The 27,576-nt window shown below is 45.4% G+C and overlaps 1 long non-coding RNA gene across 1 annotated transcript; it reads left to right on the forward strand.

The window, feature by feature from the left end:
- Positions 1 to 894: 894 nt before the first annotated feature.
- On the forward strand, positions 895 to 26,659 carry LOC132467820 (uncharacterized). Its single transcript, XR_009528088.1, has 4 exons — positions 895 to 1,747; positions 4,590 to 4,672; positions 11,601 to 11,712; positions 26,583 to 26,659. It is a non-coding gene; the product is annotated as an uncharacterized LOC132467820 (long non-coding RNA).
- Positions 26,660 to 27,576: the final 917 nt, after the last annotated feature.

Here is a 27,576-nt window from a genome sequence, read left to right on the forward strand (position 1 = left end):
CAGCTCATTCTCAGGCGCTGACAGCGATGGGACTGGAGGAACTAGGGTCTCTATGGGGCCGGGGTTAGAGGCTCGGAGAATTGGAGGGTTGGAATGTAGGACACCACACCCGCTACCTCCATAAACCAAAAAAACAATAGGAGGAAACACAAGAGGGTAGCAGTGGGTGCAGGTGTAAGCCTTTCTTGATGGATACCTGTAAACCTAACAGGGGTCCTAATGTTTCCCCCCCATGGCAATCATTCTTCCCTCCCTCCCTCTCTCCCCTATTCCCTCCCTCCCTCCCCCCTCCCTCACTCAATCCCTCCCTCCCCTCCCTCCCTCCCTCCCTCACCTCCCTCCCCTCCCTCCCCTCCCTCCCTCCCTCCTCCTTCCTCCTCCCCTCCCCCCCTATTGATTCTGCTTGAAATTGGCACTGGAGTCTTTATGTCTGAGGCACCTCTATCCAGCGGTACCGCGTGTGTGCGGGACGTCCTCTCTTGGCCTTGAGATGGCAAAACAACATGTGAGAGCTTCCCAGCGCCGCGTCTGCCGCCAAGGGCCCAGGGAGCGACCATGCAGAGAATGTGAACCACGTGGAATGGGAAACAGGGCACACTGCTGCCCCCAAGCCCGGCTATCCGGCTGTGGGGCGTGAGTCATCCCAGCCCACTTCTCTCTGCCTCTGTCACCCTCTCTGCTTCCTCGCAGACGTTTTATTTTTTTGCCACATCCCACACAAACACACACACATACGTCATGAACACACACATATACATGAACACACACACACACGCACATGTGTGGTAAAACACACAATCACATACAAACACACACATGGACACACATGCACACCACGCACACAACACACACACACACACACACACACACAAGGAAACGCAAACACAAACACACACACACACGCACTCACAAGACACATCCACGTCTATCACATGCGCTCACATGCGCTTACAAACACAAATGTGTGGACACATACACTCAAACACACACACACACACAAATATCTTGATAAATTGGTTAACACACTGCTTTCTCACCGTAATGAAATCACTTTCCATTGTCAGACCTCTTGCCAGGTAAAATAAATCTGCTGCTATTCTATCACTAGATGACGGACAGGGTTGCTTTGCCATCTAAATGCAGAAAGTCTTTAGTGGCACAAGGTTTGCCAGAGGCCATTTTGTTTCTTGCCAAACGTGTTCGCCAAAACCCGGGTCGACTGCCAGCTTCCTCAGCAATCACAGACACCTGTGATGGAGGGTCTGGGTGGGCTAGGCTGTACAAACACAGCTGTGATTGCGTGCGGGGTAATAATAGAGGAAAGTGGAGACCTGCGAAAGGCAGATAGACAGAGGTTTTATAAGCCTCCATATTGCTTTGAGGAGACACATTGAGAACAAATTCAAAGCTCGCCGAGGCTGAGTGCAGAGAATTGGCTCCTGTCAACCGTAGCAGCCGCAGTTCAGCCCGTCCCCTTTCACAGAAATAATTTAACTTTCAGAACCACCACAATGCATGCATTTCTTTTTTTTGCCAACAACATAAAGTAATTCGGTTCGCCATGGTACTCGTGCTGTTTGATTCATGCTTATCTATGATTGGAGTTGTGTTTGATGAAAATATGCTCAGTTGTTGCTGTTGTTGTGGGTTTTTATTTGTATTTTTCCCTCACAGAGAGGACATGCTGGATGTAAGTCAATCATGAAGGACCTGGCCAGTATGGTGCATGAGCAAGGAGAGTCTATAGGTGAGATACTGTTTCTACACTGTTGGGTTGTTTGTGTTTTGTGTGTGTGTGTGTGTGTGTGTGTGTGTGTGTGTGTGTGTGGTGTGTGTGTGTGTGGTGTGTGTGTGTGTGTGTGTGTGTGTTGTGTGTGTGTGTGTGGTGTGTGTGTGTGTGTGTGAGTCTATGTGTGGGTGTGTGGCTGTGTGTGCATAGATGTGGGTATGTGTGCTTGGCGTGTTGTTTACTTTACAGAGTTTTAATTTGATCTGCATGATGTATCACTCCACAAACCCACTGGGGTAAAAACAAAAACAAACTCCCACAAACCCCCCCCCTCTCACCGGCTGCCGTCTTATTGTAAGCTAGCAGTTTGATCCGAGGGCGGAAAAGTGTCCAAACAGTCCGACATTTCAAAATCAAAGCCCCACACATCATCAACGACTCTACAGTGGAGGCACGACCCGTTGGGGTGAGCTGCACGCCTGCCTCACCACTCACAACGCCACGGCCTGTGCGAGCAGGGGTCTTTCTCTCTCTCTCTGGAATCAAATAAGGAGCAATAACCTGTGCTAATTTCAGTCTTTGTCTTGTAGAGTGTCCCTTTTGTCTGCTGAATCCATCAGGCTAATGTAGATGCCCTTTAAATACCCTTTCGGGTGGCTCATGGAACCGGGCCTGTCGTAGCGTCTGCTTTTTTGTTTTGCGAGAATGAGAGTGTAAGCGCCGCGCTCGCCCGGCCGCTGTATTCATAATTAGCAGGGTAACATTTAGGACAATGAATAAAGGGACATCATGAAGGAGAGACTTTTTGTGTGTGTGTGTGTGTGTGTGTGTGTGTGTGTGTGTGTGTGTGTGTGTGTGTGTTGTGTGTGTGTGTGTGTGTGTGTGTGTGTGTGTGTGTGTGTAGTTGTGTGTGTGCATTTGCGTGTGTGCATGTGGGAACTGGTGTGTCTCTGGGGGGGGGGGGGGGGGGGGGGGGGGGGGGGGTTGTGACTCAACACTGTTCTTATCCTCTGAGTTATCAAGTAGTCAAAAGTAATTCATGTGTTTTAGGGAGCTCTGCTTCATTTGTTTGCACGTAAAATAGTGGTAAGTGAAAATGTATCCCATTTGTATGCCATTCTGGGTTAGTGAAATGTGAATTCAAGTCCACCTCAGCATTGTTTTGGTTTGGCATAAAACCGATCTGTCATGACTCAAGCATCATAAAAGCCTTTGTTCTCATAAAATCAGAACACAGAAGACGGCTATAGGAACTATCCTTCACCCATAAAGCTGTGACACACATGAAGGTCCTATATTGAGCTATTCATACCCAAGTTTGGTTACCCTATATGTATACAATTACATAACATTATTTACATTACACTTTTTGTACACGTGTGCACATACACGCTTGTATGTGCGGACCATCCTCCACTTCCTTCTGATTCCATTACAACCCAAGACTGAACACAACTGAAATGTCCTTTCTGAAGCCCCTGTCTCAGATGACTTTATTTTACCCTCCACCGCGGGCTTTGTTCCCTCTTCCCGCTCTGCTATTTCTCTTTATCACACCACCTCAGGTGTGTCTTGAGGTCTGAGCAAACGCAGCTATGGCATGGCCCCATAAGCACTTTTCATTCAGAGAGAGAGAGAGAGAGAGAGAGAGAGAGAGAGAGAGAGAGAGAGAGAGAGGGAGAGGGAGAGAGAGAGAGAGAGAGATGGTCATTAATAGAGGAGGGGACGCCAACCCTAGTAGTCAAAGAATTATACAATAATAACCATTATATTAAACTAGTAATTAATGCAGGTTTTAGATAATTGTTATTGTCCGTGCCTTGTGTACCACTGTTATATCTTTAATATTTAGAAAATTGATATGAATAATGTTATGCTAGTTTTAGCAATATGTGTATGAATATTACAATGAATAATAGCACTCATATTAATAGTATTCATAATACTATCCATGTTATAAACTATAATATTATCAATTTTAACGCTAACAGCGTCTACAGCCGACCAACAGCTGGACGAATTCAGTGTGCCCTAGCTCCATGAGGAATGTTTAGGTGGTGATTATAAAGACACACAGGAACATGAAGACATATTGAACTTTCCCCACCTTGGTAACGGAGATTAAATCAATTCTATTCTCCCCCCACCAGTTGCTAGTTGTAAGTATGTCCTGGAAATTAGATGACAGGGGCCAATTATATTTGACCATTGAATACATTTCAGGCATTCCCTCCTGCCTCACAAAGTTATGACTATTGACATTCTTCTAAAGGGTACACAGATCTTCCAGCCAGGCTAACGAGACAGATATTCCACCAACACAGGTGGTGGAGAAGTTAACACACACCTGCCCAAATTCAAATTTAGATTTGGCGCTCCTCAGAGTGAAGTAAAAACAGAAAAGGGGTGTTCTTGCATGAGCACAATGTGCATGGAGAGTCAGTCAGTGCCATGTGTTGTCAGGTACCTGGATGATTTTGCCTCTTCCCAGTCCAATCAGGACACAGACACTCGTGCACGCACACACGGCGAACACAAACTCCAAACACACTCCAAAACACATCCTTCAGTTTGTTTAGGTTTGGAATTGGACCCCATTTGCATTTTTCCTCCACATCTTCTGAAGGAATATAATATATATTCTGCAGGCGTTACAATGCATCTGTAGTAGAAGACAGTCAACAGCACATAATGTGAAATGTAGATTATATTGGTATTAGATTGGGTGTGATTTAACATCGATGCGTGTGGAAAAGTCTTCTAGGCCCTGGTACTAAGTCACTGCTTCATGTATCAATGTCATCACTCTATTATTCTGCAATGAAGGTTCATAACTATGCTTTGTATTTTGTGTCATCAGACAGTATTGAGGATTACATCCAGACAGGCTCATCCAACGTCGAAATGGCCAATCAGGAGCTTGCGAAGGCCAGCCATCACCAGGTACCGTACCCACAGCTTCACACCCATGTGGTTATTGTTCATCCGCATGACTCTGTCCAGGTTTAGCTGCCTTGATGTAAGCTAATTTGCTTAGCTTTAGCACCATGGTGTATTGAGGACATGTTTGCTCTTTAATTAGCAAGATATGGATGATTTGTAACAGTGACACTCCTAAGTCCTAGTGAGAAGGTTGTTTATTGGCAATTATTAATGGTAGCTACACAATTATTAAGTGACTTTTCTCTTTCTCTTTCTCTCTTACTATTTTCAAATATACTCTGCAATTCAGCTGCTATTACCTTTATGCAGAATGTAAGCGGGGGAAATAATTATACCATTTTACAATACTATTATCGTTTACATATCATTTTAATTTAGAGACAATTGCAGCAAAAAAAAAAGTAGAATAATAAATATATTTCCAATTTGGCAAGGCATTTTTAGATATCAACTTAATATTCAAATCAAACCATGCATAAACTTGAGGCTTACAGAAACCATGTTGCTTAGTCTGGCGTTTCATGGACAATCATAATGCGAACGTTGTATTTTATATTTGTTTCAATTGTAGAATCCTTTTTGACTTGTACAATTTGTCTTATTATATGTTTTATAATTTGCACATCAAATATGATGCATGTCTGTAAAATAATTACACCTCATTTGAATGTTTAAATGTTTTCAAGTGAAAACAGGTACTCTATTATCATACATCGTACCACGTAATACCATATTTAGCATCGTACGTCTGCTAGCAATTATGAGCTATTAGTGCTACAGACTCTTTACAAATGAGATGAGACTGCCCACAAGCCCAGGGACATTAACGCAAATTATTATTCCATTGGATTGATATGTAGGTAGCATTCCCCGCAGTCAAACCGACTGAATTAAAAAAAATATTATGAAGTAGCAATTATATTTGCAAAGTCAATCAAACGGTACCTAATGAACGACATATCTGCAACAGGCAAAATGGCCGGTGGGATGTTAGGTCCTTCCTTCCTTTTTCTAATGTTGCCCATCTTGAGAAAGCCCCTTCACACACACCTATGCACACATCTTCAGATATGCCCAAGGGGCCTCTTTAAACCTTTTATTTTTTCTTCGAAAACATAATAAAACCAAAAATTAAATTGTGCCGTTCTGCCAGGGATTATCCCCGGGGACCGGAGACCACTACGACGGCAATGTGCCGGCAGTCCCCCGGCGGGTGTAAATAGCATATTGACACACGTGTCATTATGCTAATAAAGAATGTGTCAATGTTTAACATGGATATGGCAGCAAAAACACAATCAAATGTTTCCCTCCTCCGTTTTTAAATCATGCATGTTATGCATGCTATATTTACACCGACATCGTAGACCACTTGTCGCCCACTCTGCATTGATAAACCCTTCAAGTGTTGAGTGTGGGGAGGAGATGGAGGCCAGCGTGTGTGCGTGTCTGTGTGTGTGTGTCTGTCTGTCTGTGTGTTCAAGGGGGTTGCTGAGGGACGGGAGCAGGACATGTTATTTTGTTGTAGTATTTTTCAAAGAGAACCAAAGGGAGCCGAACTCGTCTTATTGGGCGACAGAAGGGAGCCCTGTCTGTCCGCAGCCCTCGGTGACGCCACGCTACAAGTGAGCAAGGCGAGGAGAGGGGAGCGAGATGAGCGAGGGGCAACAGCTTTCTCATTAATTGTCTTTTCATTATCTCAAGGAGAGCTGAGCCGTGACCAAGCTCACACTGAGCAATTTAGCCTGCCGCCAATCTCACCGGCTGTTCGTCCCCCTTCTCGCTGGGTGAGGGTGGGGCAGCAGAAAAGGCGGAGGTGGTGGTGGAGTGGAGGGTGGTGGTGGTGGTGGTGGAAGAGATAAAGGAAGGGGATGGGGGAACTGGAGGAGTTGGATGTGGAGGTGGAGAATGTAGAGGAGGTGGATATGGCGTTGGTGGTGGTGGAGGGGACACGATATTGGTGGTTGTGGAGGTGATTGATATGGTGGTGGTGGTGGAGGGATAGTGGTGGGGGTGGAGGTGCTCAATGTGGAGGAGGTGGTGGAAGGGAAGGGGGTAGCGGTGGAGGAGGAGGAGGAGGAGGAGGAAGGAGGTGCTGGTGGATTTGGAGGCTGTGGTGAGGTGAGGGGGGTTGTGTTGGGGGGAGATGGTCGTGGGGGGTTGTGGTAGGGGAGGAAGGTGTAGGGGGTGTTGAACATGGAGGAGGTAGTGGCTTTCAAATGTTAGTGGTAGTGGGCTGGTTCTAAGCAGGCTCATCAGCTGCGTGCTACAGATCTCAGGCACCTCCTTGACGCGAGCACGTTATGTCCCGACGAACATCGCCCGACAGTCAATTAAGAACTGGTGTTCTTTTTTACTTTCACATTTTAAGCGTGACTTCGTCATCGCTTGTGTGTTTGTCTTGACACCGAAGACACAGTTAATCTATAGTCCATTATCTATCTCGCACACACACCAAGCTCTCCAACTTACAACGTTACTGATGCCCTGTCACGCTAGCCGTGTTCAGTGGAGCAAGATCACATCTCGCTGATTGCCGGCCAATATTGGCTTTCATTACCACTTGAGCATAAATGTCCGTGCACTTAAGCAAACAGGAATACCGGAGCCATTTCAAACTACGAAATAATTAAGGGTTGTGTTTTTTTTCTTCATAATTGAGTGTGTGGGGGAGGGGTTTGTTGCAGGAACTTAAAAGTCCATCCATCTTGGGTGATGACAAGGAGATCTCTCTGATTGGTGCTGCATCCCTCCGGGCCTGGAGTAGAATCAATGAAACACAGTTTAGCTTGGGGCTGAATTAAAGATAATATACAGCAGCAGGTCCTGCAGTATAGGGGGAGACATAAAGGGACCAACAAGGAGCAGGTTCAGATCCACGCTGAGCAAAGGAACACACACGCATACAAACAAAAACATGCACACATGCTCGCGCGCACATACCCACATACACACACACACGTAAACACACACACTCTCAAACCCAAATGCAAACCTACACACACATACATACTCAAATGAACACACGCATGAAGAAATGGTCGCATTTGAACAAACCGTGTTGTACTAATATCTTTGTATGTATAAATGTGATTGTAAGTCTGTGTACATGTGTGTATTTGTGTTTGCATGGATGGATGGTTTTTGTGTCTGAGGGGTGGCAAAGCCCCTGTGGGACATCCTCATGGGGGGGGGGGGTGAAGTCTGTGTTTATTGGCTGCACCAAATATCATAATCAGGGTGACTGCATGGGACTCTGAATTTTTATGTAAATTGCACATAAGCCGATTACAAGCGAGGCAGTTGCTCTGAAAAACATTATTTATTTTATGGACTTACAATGGGACAATTTTTTCCCTCCACCACCAGATGCGATAAAGGAGGGAAATAATATTCTGTCCATAATCATCTTTGCATTATTATTGTGTTACGAAGACATTTCTCATGTCGCACAAGGTAAACAGCTCTGCCTTGCGGGACAAGCGCTCGGCGTCAGCCGCCTCCCGTGTAAAGATGGATGGAGATGAGCTCTGTCCAATTGTTGACTTTGCGGCGATTAGTTTTGGAGGTTAAAGTGCAGTTCTGTCTTCGTACTGCATGGTTTTCTACACCCAAAACAATGACTTCTGGGTTTGATTCATGTGTTATTACAGTAAGCGACCCGGATGTCCTGCATAAATCTCCACTTCTTCACCTTTGTGTTCTGAGCTTCCCTCAGATAGATGGGGAAGGTACTCTCCTCATCCCACTGGTATCTCTCTCTCACTCCTGCTTTGTCATCTCCGCTCTGTCTAATCTAAACACCGTTCCCTCGTCCTGATGTCCAGTCGGTTTGACCTTTTTGCGGCAGCGAAAGGCATTTCAGTGACGTCATCTCATATTCAGGGTGGGTGTTGTTCAGACACTGAGGCGGGGAGTTAGATAAGAGTTAGTAACGAAACCGAGATCTAAATGACTGTGTATGTTAATGGCCAACGGGGGGAGTGGGGGGGGGGCAGGGAGGCGGGAGTGATCCAGCGCCTGACAGCTGACCCAGGAGTCCGTGTAATCGGTACAATATGTGCCATGGAACCCTCATAGCTGCGTCATGCCCCTCAAGCCACGGCCCGCCTCGGCAGGGAGGGACATGGGGCCGTGTGGCCTGCCCCCTGTCAGACTGATGATGATGATGATGATGATGATGATGATGATGATGAGGAGGAGGAGGAGTGCATGGTCGCCTGTCCCTCCGCCTCCTCCTCTTCACACCCTGACCCTCCTCCACCTCCTCCTCTGCTCTTCACTCCCTGTTCCTCCTCCTCTTCACACCCTGTCCCTCCTCCACCTCCTCCTCTTCACTCCCTGTCCCTCCTCCACCTCCTCCTCTTCACACCCTGTCCCTCTTCTTCACACCCTGTCCCTCCTTAACCTCCTCCTCTTCACTCCCTGTCCCTCCTCCTCCACCTCCTCCTCTTCACACCCTGTCCCTCCTCTTCACACCCTGTCCCTCCTCTTCACACCCTGTCCCTCCTCTTCACACCCTGTCCCTCCTCTTCACACCCTGTCCCTCCTCTTCAAACCCTGTCCCTCCTCTTCACACCCTGTCCCTCCTCCACTCCTCCACTTCACTCCCTGTCCCTCCTCCACCTCCTCCTCTTCTCCTCACTCCCTGTCCCTCCTCAACCTCCTCCTCTTCTCCTCACTCCCTGTCCCTCCTCAACCTCCTCCTCTTCTCCTCACTCCCTGTCCCTCCTCCACCTCCTCCTCTTCTCCTCACTCCCTGTCCCTCCTCAACCTCCTCCTCTTCTCCTCACTCCCTGTCCCTCCTCCACCTCCTCCTCTTCTCCTCACTCCCTGTCCCTCCTCCACCTCCTCCTCTTCTCCTCACTCCCTGTCCCTCCTCCACCTCCTCCTCTTCTCCTCACTCCCTGTCCCTCCTCCACCTCCTCCTCTTCTCCTCACTCCCTGTCCCTCCTCAACCTCCTCCTCTTCTCCTCACTCCCTGTCCCTCCTCAACCTCCTCCTCTTCTCCTCACTCCCTGTCCCTCCTCCACCTCCTCCTCTTCTCCTCACTCCCTGTCCCTCCTCCACTCCTCCACTTCACTCCCTGTCCCTCCTCCACCTCCTCCTCTTCTCCTCACTCCCTGTCCCTCCTCCACTCCTCCACTTCACTCCCTGTCCCTCCTCCACCTCCTCCTCTTCTCCTCACTCCCTGTCCCTCCTCAACCTCCTCCTCTTCTCCTCACTCCCTGTCCCTCCACACAAACGTTCCCTTCGGTCTGAAGAATCGTCGGTTTTTTGTTTAAATACCATAGCTTCTCCTTTTGTTGTCCTAAGCCACTCTTTGTTCCCGCCCTGCCTTATTTACTCCCCTGTTCTCCCAGAATAACACCACTGCTGGGACCAGAATGAGGGAGATATGCAGAAATAGAAAAGCAAGAGAGCGAGGCAGCGAAAGAGAGAGAGAGAGAGAGAGAGAGAGAGAGAGAGAGAGAGAGAGAGAGAGAGAGAGAGAGAGAGAGAGAGAGACTGACAACAGAAAGAGAGAGAGAGAGAGAGAGAGAGAGAGAGAGAGAGAGAGAGAGAGAAAGAGAAAGAAAGTGATAAAAGAAGAAACAGAGAAAAGGGGATGGTGCTGTCACACGAATGGCAGAGTGAGAGGAAGGGAGGATGTGAGGGAAAGTTTAGGAAGAAATGCGCTGGAGAAGCTGCTGGAGAAGCCGCTGGAGAAGCCGCTGGAGAAGCCGCTGAATCTGCGGCGGCCGGCTGCAAGAGAGGAGATAGCGGAGGAAGGCTTTTAATTCTCAATCCCCACGGAGCCTTTGAAAATTACCAATCTTCTTATCACAGACGCAGGGCTGCTTATGCAAATTGTTGTGGAGTGGAACGTTTAAACAGAAAATTACTCGACAGCATTTTTTGCCCCTCTCACCCCCACCCCTCTCTCCCTCTCTCTCTCTTCCCGTTCTCTTTCTCTCTCCCTCTCTTCTATCTCCCTCTATTTTCTCTTTCTCCCAAGCCCTCTCTCTCCCCCTCCTTTCTCTCCTTCTCTCTCTCTCCCACTTTCTCTTTCCACATAGAAAGCCTGTTTTGAGTCTCAGATAAGAAGATGAATTGCTCTCTCCATGCTTTGAAGCGAGTCAGGATTTAAAGACTCCAGCCCCTGCTCTGGTCCGACGCCTCGCTCTCACTCGCTTTTGTAGCTGGAAAGAAGAGAGAGAGAGAGAGAGAGAGAGAGAGAGAGAGAGAGAGAGAGAGAGAGAGAGAGAGAGAGAGAGAGCCAACATGGGGCGGGGGAAAATAGAGGAGAAGGAAAAAAACATTTCAAAACAACATAGATGTTGTGCTTTTTCTTCCTTTGGCCTACTGACGATCCCTCCTGAGGCTCCCATTATGCCTATTTGCGTCCCCCTGTGGATGGACCCTTTGGTGTCTTTATTTATCAAATGCATCGGGACCTATTGACATAAAGAAAAATTAAATACACTTAATACACTTCATACCATGACAAATCTGCCGGACCATAGATGTTCAAACTAAATCGCTACACTGTTATTTCATGTCGACAACTGAGGGAACTTTAATTAAAAAGTATTTTGGTAAATAGACTCAAATATGAATTTTGGAGTGAAGATCTGTACATTCTGCTGTAGGGCATTAAATAGGCCGTACACATTTTAATTGTAACCGTGTTTTTTTCCCCCTACCATCACTGGGAACACAGACATCGCTCAATATATAGATTATCATCCTATTCATGCAATCCATATGATCAAAGTCAACAATTGTCTCCATATTGGAGTCAATTGTTAGCTCATAACAAGGACGCACCAGGACTGATCAGGGGTCAGCCCTTAATGCGAACATCCCTTAAGAGGGCCTGGGTTTCACTGATGAATATAAAGCGGTGCTCCAACCCTGTTCTAACAGCCGTTCCTTCATCTTACAGAGGCAGATGAGGAAGAGGAAGTGCTACCTACTGGTGGTGGGGGCTGTGGTCCTGATCGTCCTCATCATCATCATCGCTGTTTCGGCGAGAAAATGAAAGCGGGCGAACAATGGTAAGGCTTCTCCCCCCATCCATCTGAGTGCTGACAGTAATTTCCTGCAGGTCTGTTGCCCGGTGTCACTCGGATATTATTCTACATTAGGAGTGGAGAGTATAAACCAGGGCATGTCTGACAAGATCATGAGAGTTAATATCAGCACATTTTGCTCCGATGACCCTTCCTCCGATAAGCCGCCACCACAGAGGTTAGGTGGGGGATTTTTCATAGCTTCATAGGTGGCTAAGACCGTCATGTTGGTCAAAGCTCATTCGCTCTAGACTTGGTCATGGCAACTCGCACAGCCCTCAGCCATTTTGCATCGGTATTATTCTCTATGCTAAACTGGCCCGACGGGATAAGCAAGTCATGCGTGAGGCATGTTCAATTACCACCAAAACTGGAAACTGGTGATGGACTTCACACTGACACACATAATGGCGATTTAATTTGAAAACTTGCCAGTAAAGTGATGTGTTGTGAGAAGATCAATTATCTGACAAAGCAGAACTTGTTCTGAAGATACTGCCACGGAATGGGACATGCTGCTTAAAGAAAAATGTGCTTTTTAGAATGTAAAAATGTAACCAGAGAAAATACATTAACATCACTCACAGTGTTGTATGCTTTAGGATTCTTCTCAGAGGGACACCTTTTAAGGAGTCAACCTCTTGGTTCAGATAGTTTACAGTAAGTGTTACACAAAGAAAGAAAAGATGGAACTAGGTCTAAGGATTTCAATGAAATTCAAGCCAGGGGCCTGTCACTGCCAGATTCTGTAAACTCATGTCACATAGAACACATTCACGTTTCAACATTTAGTCCGATTTGCATCCATTTTGCAGTATAGGGCATGTTTGAATGCATGGTTGGCAATGGCTGACAATGGTTGCTTGGAAGAGTGCACGGAACTACCTACCTCTTCCTTTTTTACCCCTCTTTCTTGTCCCTAAATACATTATTTTCTGCTCTACAATAAGATATTGATCCAAACCAATTTTGCACAGATGGGAGGATATTGGAAAAAGAATGTATTCTGTTCACGATGAAAAGAAAAGAAGAGATTAATCAATGAGTTCCAGGTCCCTCTTCTTTGTCCCCACTCGGCAGGTAGCGGTCCCCAAAGCGCCCTCAATTAAGACATGCTTGAGGTAGCCGGCGGATCTTTAAAGCCCAACTTTACTCTAAAGTTTCAAAAAGGGGCCTTTGACAGGCTTAATGTGTTTAGACAACTCACAAGAACATTTATTTGGAGAAAAAAAAAACTGTGTTTGGCTTTGTGTACATCGGACGGATAACAGATGTGATGATGGATCTTTTTCTGATGTTGTTATATGCTACGTGACTGAGTATTTGTTCTGCTCATGTACTTGCCATTGCCTCCTTCTAAGGACACTTCCAGGACCGAGCGCATCAGATCCACTAGAAGCTGCTCCACCTGACAAGCTTAGATCTCAGCTTAGAGGCTTCTCCGATGTATGGCTGCTAAATCAACTCTGTGCTTTAGCAGATGAGACAGGATTATCAAGAGTGCTTCACCGCCTCTTGTTTGGTGTGTGTGTGTCTGTGTATGCATGTGTATACAAGTGTGCTTTGTCTATGCTTGACGGAGAGTAAGAGACAGGCGTAGTAGTTGAGGAAGAAATGATCTTCCCCCTATTGAAGGGGGAAATATATTATGGAGGCTTAGTTGTGGCGATACCGGTGCATCTGCCACAGCAGAGCGTCTTTAAGCCCTGGAAAGTCAGCCAGACCTTGTGCTAGGGAGATTCCTCCACACACACACGCACGCACACGCGTGCGCGCACACACACACACACACACACACACACACACACACACACACACACACACACACACACACACACACACACACACACACACACACACACATACACACACACACACACACACAGTGACGGCTGGGTTTCCTGCTATACATGTTTTCTTCTAATCATTTTAACAAACACAACGCATGAACCAGTTGAGATAATGATCACACATAGCTTTGGTTTCATATTTGGTCTTTATTGGAGTCAAGCTCTTCAAGTTCTGTCGGGGAAGGCATGTGGCCTAGGGGCAAAGAACCAGAGCCCCACGCACCTGTGTATAAGGGCCTGTTGCTGATTCTTTGGGACTTATTGGTAGAGCCTATTTCATTTTCTCATGGGGGGGAAGTGGAATATTTAGAATTAATAGAATAGTTATAATTAATATACTTAATACGTATGGTATTAATGGCTAAAAAGAAACGTAATTAGAACTTATATTAAATAAAAATGTGTTTGATTATTGCTTGTGTTCCCACCTAATATGTCAGTTGGGTTTAACCTATTCCGTAAGTAGTTCCCCTCCTGCGTGGAAGTCATGTTTGAACTGAAATTGATCTTTGACCTCAGTTATGTTTCTGGTGATATTAATATTTATTCTGGTAAAATAAACCCGAAATTGATTAATTCTACCTGCGTTCCTGGTTGCCGACATTGGGTCCCTCACCTGACCCAGAGATCTTCCCGGTCCATGCAAACCGTAAGATCCCAGAACAGACCAGGAACCTGTACGCGTTTGGGACTCACGTTTTATTATAGTCTATTGGGCCCAGGTCGGTCCCATTCTGTTACTGCAGATCCGGAGTCTGTTTATCATTATGTGGAATAAAACAAGAACGGCAAAATAAGGTTAGAAAACCCCTAGCGTGCGAAATAAATGGAAAAATTCTTTGAGCAGCGCCAGCGAGTGGATTCAAAGCGGAGAAAAGGCAAATGGTTAAGATGAATACCTCCTTCAACTGAGGAGAAAATACGCTCAAACTAAATGAATATAAAGAGGTCAAACCAAGCGGCACCTTTTCTGTCTGGGCCTCCTACTTGCAAAATGTGGACAAAGAAGAGTAGAAAGTAACTAAGTGTATTTTGTGTGGTGGACTGTTACGGGACAATCCGTATCAGACATTCAAAACCGAAGCCTATTCATGCCCCCCTTTGTTTTTGTTTTCTCCTTTTATTATGTTGTGTCCGTCATGGTATACATATTTACAGTGGAACAGCATTTTTAGTAGCCATTTTAATTGCCAGGGTTTTGTCTGGGACATAAAATCTCTCACATTATATCCTCTCGGACATGCACAGGGTAGGGTTGTAGTATCTCCTATAACAACGGGTAGGTATATATGGACACTTAATTAAAATAAGAAGGTTAGCGGATCCAATCGGATCGCAGAACGAATTTCCCGGGTCCATCGGGGATTGGGTTTGTCATTTTTGACCCATAAAGACTTCTATCACGCACGCATGCACGTACACACGCACGTGCACGTACACACGCACGCACGCACGCACGCACACACACACACACACACACACACACACACACACACACACACACACACACACACACACACACACACACACACACACACACACACACACACACACACACACACACACACACACCATCATCATACATCACACAATAAGCACTACCCAGGTACTCCTGGGTAGTCAATTTGGTTTTCATTTCATTCTAAATAGATCCTATAGTGAAATTATGTTTATATTAGATTTCCTCAATAAATGCATTTCAAACTGGGATGCGTACTCGGACCATAGAAGACTCGGATGAAGCCACAAGTGGGACATTGTGATGCATATTGAAGTTTGTTTTTCGGAGAGAGAAAGACGGGCCTGGATGGTCAATACTTATATAGAGGACATAAAATGTGATTGAGAAAAAAATAAGAAAGAAGACCGGGTGCGGCGGCAGAAAGAATAGTGCCGAAGCCGCTTGGGGAGGGGCGACCGAGAGGAGAATAGCAGGTGCCATACATCACTTTAATGAGAGTGACGATGACAGAAATAACCGGGGAGCTGCTTCTGCACTCAAATCAATAGCCCGGTTCTTTATGGCACTCTAAATAATGCAATAACTGCACTCTGACACTTATTTCTGCAAATTATGTTACCGCCGGTGCCCTCACATCTTGTTTACAGAGTCATTTGGGGAAGGATATCTCAATATGGATGTCAGAGCTGTGCGCCAACCACTCTTTGTCTTCGGTGTCGGGTCTGCCCAAGTACCGCGCTGTTGGGCTGAGGGTCCAGCTTTCTCATTAAGCACCGGCAAGCAGCAAGGCTTTCCCTGTTGCCGTGGTCAACCAACCGTCATCAGCAGTTCCCTGAGAAAAGGACCACAGAATGAAAAGTCGCATTAAACACCTAAACGAACAAAATAGGAGTTGAAGCAATCCCTCCCGCAGCGCCAAAGTGAATGATCTGTAAGCAACGGCGGGAGCTGATCATGGCCGGTGTTCACTGACCAATCAAAAGGATATTCAAATAGGGTCTCTTGAAATGTAATGAGTGCTTAATCCCTTAATCCCTTTGGAGAGATCGCACCACATGTGTAGCAAGCGAACTTTGAGGACCTCCCGTGAAACAAAAGCATCATCCATTTGTTGATTGGAGCGATATGATGCGTGAGAAGGGGGAGGATAGATCAACCTCTTGTAGATATACCTCTTATTCTTCAGATCCTAAATGAATGTCAAGGAGACAGGTTGTCCATATATAGAGATCTTTTTTTTGGTTGTTATTTTTTTTCTGAACGCCACCTGTTCTGCGAGATTGCATAGCATCGTGAAATGCCATCTGCTGAGAACAATGATCCGTGTTTTTTCCAAAAACATCCAATATACTAATAGTAAAACTTGATGGGTTTCCTTAAAATGTGTGTATTCATGTGGCAGCATTGTGTTATGTTAATGTTAATCAAACTTGTAAATTGGGTAAATTGTTTGCCTCAAATGTGTATTTGAAAAAATAATCTTACTAGTTAACTGTAAAATCTAAAACATGGATAATAAAAAGTACTGAGGATGTTAACATTTGTGTAAAATGTTATATAAGCCTAAATATAAAATAATTCATTCCATATAGCGTCTAGTATTACTATTCGAAAGATCACCATCTAAGATATTAATGGTTTTCGATCAATCTAGAAATGTGTCAAAATGGGGCAAAAGGATCTTACTTGCCAGTCAGGGACTGGTAGTCCTTCCAGTGTCTGACTTTATCCCAGTGCCAGGGCCTTTTCCTCCACTGTGGTTGCCTATTGCTCCAAGAGATAAGGAGCTCCCATTACGGTCCCAGATTATTATTTCCACTGAACGCCACCTGCAGATAAAGGTTCATGTTGTTCATATAGGCTAAAATTCTTTAGATTTGAAAGGCAAGCATAAAACATTACGCTTCATGGGTTACTTCTCTGACATACACATTGTTTGATGAATTTGTGGTTTTTCATATAGTCTCAATCATGAGACTCCTCGTCAGTGCTCAAGAAAAACATTGCAAGACTGTGACTTTGTCAAAATTGAACTGTCCACTATTTGTTCGTAGTGTGCCTTCAGGCAAATTCAATTTAGAACCAAATGCAGAGACATAGGAGGCAGCTGAAAGGAAAAATGAAGGATTTTTTAGAAAAAAGAAAATCAAAAACAAAGAGTAATAGAAAAGTTCCCCGGGGGGCTGTTGGGGACAGTGAAGGCTGGAGCGCCATCAGAAATGTGAGGGCGGGAGGAGGTCTCTTGGCTGAGATCAAACAAACGCAGTTCCAGACTTGCAAAGTCCAAGTATGTAGGTTTTGAACCGCTTTAGGAAACAACACAGCACAGAGTGGTCCCCAGATCTTGAGTGAAATCACGTCGTCTGACTGTCGCTCTGTGGTTGGAAACTATATAGGATGCCGCTTGGGGATCGAAGGAGTGAGTCAACCGATTTATAGCAGAGGCAAACTGAAAATACGGTTGGCCACAAGGATCTTAGAGACGGATGTTTTGGTGAGTGCATTGATGGGCTCAGAGAGATGGTGCTGTGAGATCTAATAAAATGGGGATGAAGGTGGACAAATCCAATAAAGCTCTTTACCTGCTTGGCTGTGGTAGGCTTGGGTCATTCAATTATAACTTTCAGTTTGCTTGGATCCACCAGAGCGCTGGAAGGCTTGAGGATATAAACCTGAACAGAAACATGTCTTTCGTGGAACTTAAACTTCTCCGACAACTAGGTCTACAAGTTGTTTTCCAGAAGCACCTTCTGACCATGCTTAAAGGCTAACGCTAGCAGAGTTGGACCCGGTCTTGATGATTGAGTCGTTTGATGACCACGAGTGAAAGCAGGTTTGAAGGGTATCGCCCCCATTGTCCACAAAAAATAAACTTGAGCCAGCTGGCCAGGTGTCCAATGCCTTATTTTAAATTATTCTTCCATTGCCACTGACGCCGACCTGAGGACCACTTACCGCCAGACAGGTGGTAAGTGGCACATTGAAAGCATAAAAGCGATGACAATTATAGTAGAATTTATGTAAAAGTGCCTTACTCAGGATCATGTACACTGTCCATATTGGCATCACAGAGTAAACATCAAACATGCAGTAAGAATGTATATATGGAAGGCTGTCTTGATTGCTGATGACCCAAGCAGGCTGACGCAACCATCAGGAATTCCAGATCAAATCAGCAGGTATAGGGGCAGCCAACGAATGTGAGGATGGTAGAGTGAATATGGAAACCCAAGGCAGATTTTTTCGTAGAACTCCTGCTTTGCATAGATGTTGGTGAAGAAGAGCAGACAGCAGAAAAACAAACAAAATCACAAACTTTTTTCTTGATCAGGTAATTGATTGATCAAGTCATCAAACCAGGCCTGCATGTCTCCCTTCCGACCATTTTCATACCGCGCTGGAAGGCCATTACAATTGTTCTTTCGCCCCCCTCAATCACTACAGAGAGAGGGTCCAAAGTTCGACAAGGTATTCCCTATATGAGCTCATCCCTAGATTAAGTCTGTCAATTCTAAAGATGCTCTCGACCTATCAAGGGGTGGTCAAACATCTATCTTCTGCTTCCGTGCGTAATTGATGTAAACGGGACTTAAGCTGTTTCCATGCTGAGAAGGCAACCGTTCGCAACAATTGCCTAAGTCGCCGGGCAGATCACAGCTGGCTTTCGAGGTAAACAACAAAAAAAAGATATTCACAATTACATACAAACACAAGCCCAAATCAAAATGATATAACAAGGATAATAATTTGGGCGAGGCTCTTGTCATTCCATTGCATTGAGCTTATGCAGCAAGGATGATAATCTGTCTGTTACTAAGGTGCTGAATCTAACTGCTTGTCTGTTCAACCGTCTAATGTGATCTTCTCGGCAGCAATAATTTGCAGAGGCTCTGGCAACAAGTAGATGGAATTGATGAATGCATTTTAGCATTATCTGTGAAACTGTAGCCTTCGACAGATAACTTTTATTAGCCCATACCGCAGCACTTCTTGGGGGAAGGAGTGAGTTGATCAACAACACACTTGCTGTAGACCGATGCATCAAGCCTCACACCAATTGGTGTTCCTAGAAGGGTTTATTGTGCCTGCACTTTGTATGAAGGGAAAAAAATCATTTTTTTCTGTAACATTTGAATGTCATTCCCATATCCTGAAGAAATATGCTTAATAGGTTTTCAGGAAGGAAAAAGCTGACCTATGAGTAACAACAGGCCTTTCAGACGTTTATTAAGTGTTTCAGTAAGTTGAAATGCCGCATGCTATCTTCAAACACGTCACTGCCATTTGGGGAAATCCATTGCTGTTTGCGGAACTAGAACTTGACCAGAGTGCCATATACTACTTGATGTGTTACTCCTACACCAAATAATTTAAGTTTGTTTGGAAAAAACTCAGTCTATTTTGTTAACAACAAACAAACACACACACACACACACACACACACACACACACACACACACACACACACACACACACACACACACACACACACACACACACACACACACACACACACACACACACACACACACACACACACACACACACACACACACACACACTTGCATACACATCAATGGACCATTTTTACCCAGTTGGAGATAGTCCAATTTTCGGGCCGGTCGGCAGTAAGAAATTCACAGCAGAAAGAACCGCATGAATCACTCAGTCACACACAGGTCCGTTCTGCTGATCCCCAATATCTCCGATCTCTGAGACTTGTTCTACATGGAGGCGTTCTCTGTTCGAGTGTTTCTGTTGCTCAGGGAGGGAGCTGAAGCAGGGGCCCCTCAGAGAACCTCTTGTTCTCTGTCTCCTCCTCTCAAGTCAAACTGTCCCCAGCGCTCACCTGCCTCAGCCCGTGGGCTCATACATTCCTGGGTAAGAAACCCAGCCCTGGAAGAGGCGTACAGATCACTACTCCTCTAGTGGTCGGTGAAGTCACCGCAGTCTAATGTTGCGTTGGGGTCTCTGTACGAATGGCCTACTGTGCATTATCTGCCCCACATTCCCAAGTTTAAATATCAGCACCCTGAGTAAAATAAAAAAACAGAATGAATGTGTTTTTTTTGGGTGGGGGGTTATCTTCAAAGCACACACACACACAAAAAAAAAGGTCTAGTGGATTAGCATTACACAGGTGCAGCGGACCTCAACGGTTCCTCTCTTACGCTAACTATACGAGTGACAAATATCTCCACTCCACCTCTTCAGCAGAACTGCCACTAATATGGCACACCAGGTGTGCTAGAGGTCCACACACCTGCTGTGGAGCTATTTTCTACAAACACTACAGAAGTCGGTTACATCAGAGGAATATGACCATTGGCGATTGCATTGCATTACATTGCATCACTTTCTTGCAAAAAGTTATGCAATCAGCTTAAATATATCGCCAGCTTTGGGCTCTTTTAAAGGAAAAAGCCATCAAGTAGAAAGTCAACATAGATTATAGAGACAACCACATGTTCATGGTACAGCTGCAGAAGGGCGCACAGAGATAGCTCGGATAGCATGCTGAGCCATGTGATTAATTTGATATGCAGGGCCCAGTTTCATAAATCCTCACAGCAGAAGTGAGTTAATAGTGCCGAGTTAGCTTAATCATGCAGATTTCTAACACAAACCACAGAAGGAGGTAGAAACCTGGCCGGGGAATTGAAAGGCGATGGAAAATACAGTTGATATAATATGTGCAACTTGAGTGTGCGTTAATGTCTTCATGAAAATGATTGGATGTTGATATGAGTCACCTGACATGGTAATTGTGTGCCGTAACAAGCTGCTGCCAATGAGTGTGCGGCAGCTGATAACCATCAGCAGAGCATCTGCTAACCAATCAGCTAATAAGGGACACAAAAACCCCCGGTTTGCCTAAATGTGATTGTCCAAATTTGGACTACTTCCTCTGTAAGTACATGTTAATGGGATTAGTGTGTATGAGGCTGAAGGGCGGGGTTAAGCAGCCAGGGCTTTGCTTCGGCCTCATCACCAACCAGTCGTACATTATGTCTCAATAACGGGACTAACTGTTGTGGTTTATTCAGCTTATACCACAGTTGCCAACATGTCAACACTCGATATTAGTTACTTTCATTTTTAACATTAGTTTTTTATCATCAATCCGCCGCTCTTTAAGCATATTTGTTTGCCGTTTTTTAAGCATAATTGCCCAAGAAATGTCTTGTCCGTTGTTGTAAATTTTGTGTTCGTAACTCACTGATTCAGAACTCTTAACAGGCAGAGGAAACCTGTTATTATAAATATTGCACGGCCATGGAATGTTATTGACTGTTCAGGATCAATTATTCAGCAATGCTTAAATAATGATAACGATAGAAAATCGTTATTCTTGAAAAACCCCATCCAAATAGGCTGTCAAGACGTCACACTTATTTTAACACTTGCTTAGCCCATAACAAGGGTCTGAGTCCCAGCTGACGTGTGCTTTTAGGAAAGACTAATTGAGTCTGTGGATGGAGCGGTGGTTGATGGGGACTCTAGTCAGTGTAGGGGCCCGGGGTCGCCTCATGATTCCCATCTTTTGACGAGGTGAACAGCGGCTGAGGCAGCTCCCGGGCCCGTTCAGTTTAAATACCCAGGACTCTGCCCGTCTGTGCTAATCCCCTCATTCTCCATACTTGGAACCTTTACTAAATTCTACCTGCCATGACACTGTGTGACAGCCTCTTACTTAGCAGCAAGCAGACATGCAGTTGGTACCTTTGTGTGTGTGTGTGTGTGTGTTTGTGTGTGAGTGTGTATATATATATATAATGTATGCAATCATTCAGCGGAGGCATATGGTGCATTATTGTGTATCTCATGAGGAAACATCAAATTATTCTGTATTTTTGTGTGTGTGTGTTTGATTATATATATATAGTACATATACAGTATATATATATATATATATATATATATATATTGTCCTCATATATATATATACTGTCCCTTATATATTTTTTCAGAAATGCAATTATTCTGTATTTGTGTGTGTGTGTGTGTTTGCATGTGTGTGTGTTCAGGTATGCACATGAGTAACACGACACAAAAACATGCACCATACTGGGTGTACACATTATTATTAATGACGTTTTATATCAAGTTCCTCTGCAGTATTTTACAAATGGATGAAGTCACATTTCCTGGAGATAGATATTTAAGAATTTATGCAGCGGATAGTCTTTATATTTAGCCTCCCAAGCTGCTTTAGTCACCATGAAACACAGCAGATGCACTCACACTCTGAAAGAGGCTTATTCAAATAATGTAAAAAGGCTAAGTTGACACCACACAGAACTGGGACTCAGGAATACTGACGACATGTGACAAAACTGCAAAAGAGGGTATAAAACCAAGCAAGGATTTTATATTTATGGAAAGTCAAGTTAGTACAACTTTTCCATCAGTTATTACTGCTTGGCACCCGAGTGTCTTAAGGGTTCATCCGGCAAATAAACCAGAATGCTCTAGAAGGGTGTAAAGTGGTGCTGCCACAGTATGTGGACGAAATAAATGAAAGAGTTTCCAGTCTGTGTGCCGTTCCCCACCACCATCACTGAAACTCTGATCTGTACACCGGTGATGGAAAACTGCTACAGAGTAAGAGTTCTGGGGACCTGCTATCGTTAATCCAAGTCCACCAACGAGTGTGACAATCAGCTCTCTGTCTGAACAGAAGTCCTCTTAGGCGAAGCTTTGTGGGTAAACTCGCCTAATGCAAATTCTAAACCCCATTAGCTTTGAGGGACTAGTCAGCTGCATTTAGATTAATGGCCGAGTGACGACTTGATTTAATAGGGTTATTTCGCTCTCTTCCGGGGGAAAAACTAAACAACAGAGTTAATGCAAGACATTTGTCACAGATGTCCTCAATCTGTGGTAGAGCCACTGAAGTAACTTGTGCACACCGAGGTTCTTCAGCCTGAACACATCCTGTGTATAGTCCCATATGAACAGTGCGGACACATCGGATCAATCCCGTTACACTATTATTTAATCCTGTATTTCTAAGCTGCAGATTGCCTTGTGATGTGTAAAAAGTGATACATTCGCACCTCGGGAATTTAAACTCTACTGCACCGTCATAAATCCAGAAGGCAAATTGGCGGAGCAACATTGTGTTAGCGGACGGAAAAAAATAATACCTTATTATCTGTTTGTCATTTCTTTCCTCTCTCTCCTCTCACGTTGGCAGTTCACTTTTAAACTTTACAGCGAGGGTAATACCTCACACAGTGTCTGTGTCTTTTTGTGTGTGTGTGTGTGTGTGTTGGGGAGACAAGGACGATCACACACCCTATTCTCTGCACACAACTCAAAAACCTGCAGCTTTAAGGCGAGAAAATTATCGGCGCTTAGAGTTACACAGAAGCATCTCAGCGCTTCTCCGGTGACCTTTAATTCCACATTTAAATTAAAATGCCACCGCTGCCCCCTCAGTAAAACAAAGGCACTTCACGTCCCCGCACAGCGCATGGCCCCGCTGGCTTTAAGGAACAGGAGAGATTAGCTAAAGTGTATTAATTGCCCCTAGCGGGTGATGTACGTGTTGTGGCATACATTACCGCTAAGAGGCTTTTTGGGCGTAGCCAAAAGCAGACTAATGAAGCCAGCGCTCAACACATTTGCTTCAGGCCGGCAGGCGGACATTTAGCGGTGTCGATGACGCTAGCAGTTTGTGGATAAAGGGCCTCAACACACCGAGAGCGCCGCAGTAGATCAACACCAAATAGCTCCCGCTATGTTCATGCTTCGTCAAGGCTTTTGTGTTTCTCATACTTGGATGTTTTAATCATTATACAGCGTAGGTTTTATGCATCCCGACAGACGAAGATGTAGGAGTGTGGGAATATACAGTTTTGGGTGTCCTTTCTACTCCCACACCTGCTCTCACTGGCTGAGTGTCCGGAATATTACAGAGCTGCCATTCATCCAGACGCTCGCTGACAGTCTCTGGCTCTGCCCTGGGTCCAGATGGAGATCGAGGTGGATATGAGCTGCTGGTCATCTGCAATCGGTAGGGCATGCTGTGGAGTAGGCTCGTGGATGGCTCTGCTCCTTACCTAACGTAAACCAGTCAAGCCTGACCAAAACCTTTATTTCACCTAACTTAATAGAACCTAACTGAACCTGAACCTAACCTATAACGAAATTAAATGTAATTTAACCTTAATCTGGACCTTAACTTAATTGAATACAATTTAAACGGAGTTATCCTTAACACAACCCAACCCGCTGTACCCAATTCCCTCCTCGATTGCTCCCTCATCATCAATGATGAACGAATGGACAAACGAATGCGTTCATGTGTGTCTTCAAAACATGTACATCTGTGCCCCGTGTTGTTGTTGTTCCGTAGACACTGGCTTTGCACAACAGCGGTGTTTTGTGGAAGGAGGCAGGGGTGAGGCGGAGGGGTCAGCACTCTTGGTGGTGGCAGTGAGACAGGTCTTTGATGTGGCCCTCACCAACAGAGCTCTATTCTCTGTGTGTGCCAAGGAAAGCAGCCCCCAACGGCCTCTGATCTCTTCAAAACACATCCCTCCCTCCGTGCCTCTCCTTCTCTCTCTCTCTCTCTCTCTCTCTCTCTCTCTCTCTCTCTCTCTCTCTCTCTCTCTCTCTCTCTCTCTCTCTCTCTCTCTCTCTCTCTCTCTCTTGCTATCTGGCTGTACCCTTCTCCCTCTCATCTTATTTAAACTCACCTCCATCCTGTCCTGTATTTGCCTTTTACCTTGACATATACCTCTCTCCTCCTCCCCCTCCTCCTCCTCCTCCTCCTCCCTGCCTCCTTCTCCAGCTGGCGTCCTTCCAGAGGGCTGGGATTAGAACATTGTGCAGATGGGCACAAAATCACCAGTTTGACGGACGCTTTGGGTCTTTTCGTGGACGGAGCTTTGCAGTGTCGTCGTGTTCATCCCCCCTGTCAAACTCCATAGCTGTCTCATCACTCTTGCTCAAGCCTACGCCCTCACACTCGAGACACAAACTCTCTCTCTCATTCTCTCATCTCTCTCCCTCTCTCTCGCCCCCTTTCTCTCTCTGTATCCCTGTTTTCTTTTAAAGCAATCCTGCATCATCTTCACGCACATGTTTTCTGATGATGATGATGTTAGGGGGAAAAAAGTTACTATGTCTTATGTGTATGCGTGTGTGGGCATGCATGCATGTCATCTTGTCATTTCAATAGTTTCTTCCCATCTGTCTTCATGGCTTTGCCACTGCCAGTTTCACTCTCACTCCTTCTCACTCCATATCTATCTGATGGTCTCAATTAAGGTTGTGGCCGTGCTGTGTGTGTGAGTGTGTGTGTGTACACTGTGTGTGTGTACACTGTGTGTGTGTGTGTGTGTGCGTGTGTGTGAACAGGCGGACCATCTCAATTCTGAAAGAACTAGCATGGGTCCTCGAGATGAGGCGTTGCCGCGGACGACCGAGACCTGGTAGAGTGATTAAGACCCTCTTACATCAATGATGACCCCTTTAGAGGGACACATAGGCTTGTTACGGGCTCTGTGGATCAGAGAGGCGAGTGTGTGTCCGTGTGTCTGCGTGTGTCTCAGGTTTAGGGTCACGACAGGGCTATTTTGATGTTTCTAACGTTTCCAACCCTTTCATGATTTTTGGGACAGTCTTCCAATTTCTCTTAGTGTTAGATTCCAATTTTGTCGGTTGAAACTCGTCGTCTGGGCAAAAGTCAGAGGGTTTTGGTTGTTGTTTTGTTGTTTCTTCGGGTGCTTCTCGACACCTCATTTATATTCTGAATTGTTCTGTTTGATTTTACTATTTTTTTTCTTGCAAATCTAATCTTGCTAGCACAACACTGAAGTGGCACGAGTGAAATAAGCATCAGGGGACGCTTTAGACAGAATCTACGATAAAACACGTGTCGCAGGCGGTAGTACACAGGATTTATCGGTAGAAGTCACGCCCCAAACCACTGAGGAAAAAACAGATATTAGTGTAATAAAACAGCAGGACAACGAGATGAAGCAATACCTTTATGAGCTTGAAACGCTTCTGCACACACTCCCATCGTCTTCCTCAATAAGCAAACCATCTGAAAGTCTTCCTCGGATGCTGCTTCATCGTATGTATACATTTGGTTTGTTTTATGTTTGCTCCACAGTTATCCCAATCCGCATTAAAAGGGATGCCCTTTTGGCCGTTCATAGTCCTACCAGGCCGGTCTGGCAGCTGCTGATTAATGAGCGGGCACAGTGAACTGCTCGCTCTTGGACTTATTAAAACCCAGACGTTGATCACCAATCATAAATGACTCCCCCTGTAACCTATGACACGTTGAGAGCACGACGAAGGAGCGCAAAATGGTTTCCCGCCAATGAATAATTCAGTAAAGGAACACAGCCGGTATCTGGGAGAATCGAGGGGGAGTGAGAGCCCAGGCAACAGGTCCTGAACGGTGCACAGGTGGGTTGGTATACGGGCCCTCATGGCCGGCTCATCGGCTGCGACGGGAACCACGGCCAGCAGGCTGCCCATGATTGATGGCTGCTGTCTCCTCTGCTTGTGTTTTACAGGTAGACGCTGTCTTCTGCCTGACCCCATCCCGGGCCTGACCAGCTGACGCTGACCAGCTGACGCAAGTGGGGGGGTGGGGGGGGGTGGTGGGGGGTTGGGAGTGGCCACGGCGACGACATCTGTACTCCATCATTTCCGCCTTCGTCCCGACGGCCACCACATAAAGCAGTGGTCAAGATGTTACCTGTAGGTTATTTTTCTTTCTTTCTTTGCTTCGTTTGGGAGCATCTGTGTGGGGTTTGGATCTCAGGAGTGATTGCTCTTTGGTGGATTGAAACCTGTGGATGCGTTACGGCGGAGGGCGCTGCTCCTTGCAGGTGGTTGCAGTGGAGGTGACAGAAGAGTGGACGTCTGGGTTGAAAGCGTCGTTGGGAGGCATGGCAGAGAGAGCTGTGGCGTCTTTGTTTCTCTGCAGAGGCCATCTGGTTGTTTCAGTGTATTTATTGTTCCAGAGATTAATATATCTATCCGGCTCGTCGTGCATATTCTATCTGTAATTAATTCAGTGTTATATTGTCGTTTCTGTTTGCCCTAATTAATAGGACTGTGTCAAAATAAGTCAATCTTGAATTAATAAATAATGAAATTAAAGTGAACAATTAATGACACAAAATTGGCTGGTTGGATTTTGTTGGTTGCGTTGGCACGTACACAAAAAAAACATATTCTCATGCACACAGGCGTGCACGCCCATTGACATACCCTCGTGCACGAAGGCTTACTCAATGGAGCAGTGAAGATGGCACCCAAATTGTAGGTTTTTGATGGCTCAGAGCACTTATCCACGGGCTAATCAATAGCAGACAGACCATTTTCTCCTTTTATTCCTGGCAAATGCCTCGCATTTACATTTCTTGCGGGGTGACTTTTTCAGAGATAGTAATAGGCTTAATTTGATCTCTAAGAGGGGTGATTATGTCAGACTTGTGTGTTGCACCCTCAGGGCTGAGAGCTGTCTCCGAGGTACGAGGCGTGGAGATAACCCGAACTCCC

The sequence above is a fragment of the Gadus macrocephalus genome, chromosome 11 (assembly GCF_031168955.1).
Source record: "Gadus macrocephalus chromosome 11, ASM3116895v1".
Taxonomy (NCBI): Eukaryota; Metazoa; Chordata; class Actinopteri; order Gadiformes; family Gadidae; genus Gadus; species Gadus macrocephalus.